The sequence below is a fragment of the Notamacropus eugenii genome, chromosome X, assembly GCF_028372415.1.
Source record: "Notamacropus eugenii isolate mMacEug1 chromosome X, mMacEug1.pri_v2, whole genome shotgun sequence".
Classification (NCBI taxonomy): Eukaryota; Metazoa; Chordata; class Mammalia; order Diprotodontia; family Macropodidae; genus Notamacropus; species Notamacropus eugenii.
Genome location: NC_092879.1, coordinates 24,534,477 through 24,539,892, shown reverse-complemented (window position 1 = coordinate 24,539,892; position 5,416 = coordinate 24,534,477). Strand labels below are relative to the sequence as shown.

Below are 5,416 nucleotides of genomic sequence, written 5' to 3'. Positions count from 1 at the left end.
ATAAGACTCAGAGCTTAGAAGGGGGTTCCATTCTCAGTGTTTCCTCACCAACTTATTTTACCAGAGCTCTGCTCAGCTGTTAGCCAGTTTAAGCGCTGAGCCATGTGGTCTTGTTTGAATGTATCACCCCCACTGAATCCCAACAGAGCTCATTGGTCTTTGGGGTTTATAATCACAAGGGTGGGGCAATCCACATGGCAGTTTGCTCCCTTCAGCATGGATCCACCCAACTTTGTCACCGAATAGGACTGGAAATCCCAAATCCTGAAGGGGTTGCAAACCCCTGGACAGGTCACCAGACTGGGCCCTACTTACTGTCACCTAGGGCGAAGGCATTTTGTTTCTCTGCTCCAACCTATGAACTTTACGCTCTAGCTCCCTAAAGTCCTCAACATTTGAATTAAGGGGTGGGGAACTGCCCTGAATCTGAGATCACACAGAGCCTGTACCATCCCCGACCTCCCTTTACTAACCATTCCCACCTCCTCCTGCTCTGGCCCTCAGCGAAGACAAAACAAAGAAGTACATTTATTAGAAGCTGAAATGCTATGAATGGTGATGCTCCCTCTCCCCTCCCCACCTCACCTTTTTGATTCTCTTTTGTCTTCCCTTTGAGAAGAATGATATCTTAATCTCTAAGTGGTTCCTCCCAACCATGTACCCTACCCCAAAATTAGTCAACAACTGTCACAGTTAGGAATTTAATAATAATCTCAAAAGTTTCTCCAGGTCCACCTGCCCATACCACCTCTTTTCCATTCCAGTTGATCACTGAGATTCCATTCATGAGGATTAGTTAGTGTGATCCTGGATGTGAAGTTGAGGAGTTATTGGATTTTAGTGAAGAAACTGAGAACAAATGCAGATTCCTTTGCTGAATGTGTTTTGTGAAAAACATTCCAAAATCTCAAGGTCTCCTCTCCAGCCCCTGTAACTAAGGCCTTTCTATCAGGAGACACTGCCAGATACAAAACTTGGTAGGTATGGTCTGTGAGTTTGGCTGCTTGGGTCAAGGAAAGGTATTCCCAGATGGTGATCTAGTTTTGAGCATATTCATGGGTGCTGACCAGCTCATTGTTGTATCTGGACTAGGCCAGGTTGCTCACTTGGGAACCAGTATCAATGTGGTGGCAGGGCTGCCCTGTCAGCATATTCTAGAAGCGGATATACCCATCTGATGTCCCATCACCTGATAGGCCATGTTGGAGGGAGACTATGAGATAGCTGTCACAGCTACCACATACTTGGTGTATCTATGGATAGGCCTTAAATTACAGAGGCTCCAGACCAGAACTGTATTGTCATTTCCATTGAGGCCAGCAGCTGGTGATCTGTGGACCACTTTAGCCTATACACCTCCTGCTTGCGACCCTGTGGTCAGCATTTGGACTGCCAGGGGGATGCCTAGAAGATCATTCTGTCTTGGCTTCCAGAGGAAATCTGGTTTGCATACCAGGCGAGCTCATGAGCACACTGACTCTAGCTACATGACCCTCCACTTTACACAGTATTTTTTTCTGCAGTTGCATCCCAGATCTGTACCAAGTCTTTATTTGTGCCAACTGCTACCAAGTTACCCTGTTCAGACCAGCCCATGGAGGTCACACAATCTCTTTCCATAGATAAGTTACACAGCTTGGTCTCTTGGAATGTAGAAGCATTGAAGCATGCATGCCCTGGCCCACAGTGATGATGTTTAAGGAAAGACCAGTCTAGTAGGTTCAGGTAGAAGTCATTTTGGAGTTCAGGGACCTCAAGGGCTTTGGGGGATTTTTCTGGTCAGTTTCTGTTGAGATGCTAGTAACGTCTGGCTTTTCTTGCTAATGGGAGATAAGATGTAAGGACAGGCTTCTTGGCTGGCATCAGGTCTCCAGCACTTAGTTATGTGAACATAAGTGAAGAGATTCTTTTTGTGTGAAGTCCAAGGCTGCAGCCATAGGCCCCTCTGTCTTTGGATCCTGGACATTCTCAGTCCCAGCTTCTAATAGTTCATTCTTCAACAAGGCAGTATAGACTAGGTTAACTTTGCCATTGCCTGAAGTGGCACTGATTGGGTGGCTGGGTGCCTGTGCTTGGACCCCAATTTCAAGACCATAATTCTCCTTATCTGCAAAACACTATCCCTGGCAGCTTCTCCCCAGCCCAAGGACACTATGCCTAGCAATTACTCATGAGTGGGCCCCAGCAAAACGCTTCTTTCTCTCTCCCTAGTACAGTAACAAGCTGTACCTGTAAGAATTCCACTGGATTGTCAGTACCAACTCCCTACCTTGTTACATACACTCTGGACTCCTCATTATATATACCTTAGGCTTTAGATATATGTATACTCCCTTCATCTATCTTGTCAAACAAAACATTGATGAGTGGCAGACTGGGCATTCCTCAGTCAGCCCTGACTTAGTGATGTGGTAGGCCTAAAAACAATACCTCCCTGTGCCACCCCACCTTGGGTGAACTCTGGGTAAAACACCTTCACAGTAGATACAAAAGGTTCACGTTCCTTTAAAAACTGACCAATCCTTAACCACTCCCTAATCCCACCCCACATCACCTAGTTAGCATATTTGGCACATTTCACCATTGTTTATCTTACATAATCTTTACTTGTACCTCTTTAAGGTCACAGGTTCTTTAAGAACTTTTGCTCACTGAAATGCATAACAATAAATCTTTGCTAACTTGACTTAAAGAATGCTTGAGTCTGTGAATCCATTCAAGACAAACTTGTCCAGTACTCTGGTCCTTGAAGCGTCCCTAAAACCGCAACACCCCCCTAAACTGTATCAGCACCTTTGATTTTCTGTTTCTGCTTGGGTAGTTTCTCAGGTTCATATAGTCTAAGGTGCTTCCGATGGCTCTAGCTCTGGAGGGAATGAATCAGCCTCCATGTTTTGGTTTTTTTTAAAGAGGACATTGGAGAACCGGGAAGTGCCAAACTCCAATTCATGTTAGCTCCACCTCAGTCAAGTCTCCTAGGATCTCCTGGGGTTTTTCCTGTGGTCTCACCCTGAGGCAGGTCAGGACACAACCCTTGTTCAAGTTCACTCGGAGTAAGAAAGTGACATTTAAAGTTGGAGGTCTAACAATGGAAGGGCAGAACAGACTAAGACAGACAGATGGACACGTGATGAATGGACCCACATACAAATAGAGTCATACATTTCAGGTGCTCTTACTCTGAAAAAAGGTCTATGGACTGAGGCAGCCTGGGATTCCAGTGCTGGATCCAGGAGGGGTGATATTCAAGATCAGTCTGAGAAATAAGATGCCAGGTGGGATCTTGGTTCTAGAGGGAAAAGCCAAGATCAATCTGTGAGAAACCTTTTAGAATCTCTGTCCTGGGGAGAATATCTAAAGTCAGCATGGGATGGCTGTCATCTCAGTATGTAGAGAAAGTGAGGTTACAATGGCTTGGCATTCAGAGCCTGAATTCAAGAGTTTAGATGGCTTAAAATAAGTCTAATATGGGACACCTTTTGGGATCTCAGTCCAGGGGAAAATGGTCAGTGAGTCCAAGGGGAGAGTTCTTTTATGATCTCAGTGAAGGCTGAGTGAAGGCAGGTTGTGGCTCAGGGCCCACAAAAACCAACAGCCAATCTCAGTCTGAGAAGAGACACTTTGGGAGATCTTGGTCAGGGAAGATGGAGAAGAGCTGGGGTGCTGTCCAGGAAAGAAAGCAAGGACACAAAGTAACTTACTGACTGTTGATACTGAGAGTAGAAAAGAATTCACAATGGCAAAACCTTTCCTTTGTGCCACTGGGAGATGCTAGGGCCAGCTTGGGGCCCTCTGAACTCAGGGCCTTGATTCATCAAGCTGATGACCCAGGTCAACCTCTGGGAGATATCTTTCAGGATCTTGGTCCAAGAAGAAGGTTGGGCCAGAGCTCAAACTGGTGATATCTCTGCCTTTGGTGGTAGAAGAGATGAGGTTAAGTCTGGGAGAATAGGTCTTTTGAGAGATAGGTTGGGGGAGGAGGCGATTTGCCCCTAATGAACAGCCTAGGAGGAGATGCCTCAGTCTTAAGGGAATGGCCTGGATATGTCCAGAAAAAGAGGGCTTTCCTAAACTCTATCTGGGGGTCACCCTCAGGCCAAGAGCCAAGATCATTTTAAGAAGGGACACTGTTGCAGACATGCCTTGGAAACACCTTGAGATGGAAAGGGGGATGGACAGGAGGTACAGCAGGAAGGGACCAGTATAAAGACCTGGGCCCCCTAGTCTGCCAGGGACTGCCTCAAGGGCAAAGACAGAGGGTCACTCCTGGGCTGAGAACCAAACTGAGGCCTTTACTGGAAAGGCGAAAGGCTAAGGTGAGAGACTAGCTCCTGGGGACAGCTTGTGCTCACTGGTCAGCCAAGGGACAGAACTCCGAGGGGGTTCAGTGAGGTGGGACCTACAGGGAGAGACAAAGAAATCTCACACCCAGGCCTCAGGGCAGCCACTTCTCTTCCCCCCCCCCCCCCCCCAAGTATTCAAGATGACAGCACAGCTCTCACTGAGGTAATGCGCACCAACTCCCTTACTCAAGATGGTGGTGTCCTTCCCTTCTTTTCTGGCTTCCAGCACCCTCTGGGTGGGGCACAGGGTTGCCATGATAGATCCCCAGCTCTTAGGAGTCCAAGAAGGGGGAGGGGAGGGGAGAAGAAGGGGAGGGGAAAGGCTAGAAGCTGGAGAACAGTATCTCTAAAGAGCCCAGCTGATCAATTTTCAGGGAAAAGAAAAAATGTAACCTGGTGTGATTGTACTGATGAAGTTTGGTTCCAGAGAAAGCCTTTGCAGAGTTGGGGGACTAGGGATAAGGAAAATGGAATATACTGTCAGACTTAGGATACATGTTGGCTATTCTTACTAAAACTTCTCCCCTGCCCCCTTTTTCAAAACATCCTTCTTAAAATAGTCATTTAGAGAATCCTTTAGACAAGGGGAGAAGGAGATATTCAGACATGAAGATGAAATAAAAACAAGAGATTAACAGTACATAACAGATTTAGCTGCTTAATCTGTCAGTGCTCTGGGCAAATTTAGCACTACATAAGGTGCCCCAAAAGTCTTAGTGCAGTTTAAATTAAAACTTTTGGGACACCCTGTATAAGTGGAAAAGATTCACCCCATTATCCTAATCTTATTAATATAAAATAGATCTCTCTCTCCTCTCTCTCTCTCTGTCTGTCTGTCCTCCCTCCACTTATGTGTGTGTATGTGTGACAGGAATCTGGTGCATGTGTAGATCACATCAAACCCACATTACATGCATAAATATGCATATATATATGTATATACGTATGGAGAGAGGAAGAGAGAGAGAGAGAGAGAGAGAGAGAGAGAGAGAGAGAGAGATACAACAGAAGTTATTACTGCTGCCTAAGCTTGTTTCTGTCAAATGGACATGTATGTATTGTGTTTAGCATTT

General features: G+C 46.0%; 1 pseudogene; it reads right to left on the bottom strand.

Moving 5' to 3' along the window:
- Positions 1-827: 827 nt before the first annotated feature.
- On the bottom strand, positions 828-2,950 carry LOC140516285 (fizzy-related protein homolog pseudogene; annotated as a pseudogene).
- Between the last annotated feature and the right edge of the window lie 2,466 nt (positions 2,951-5,416).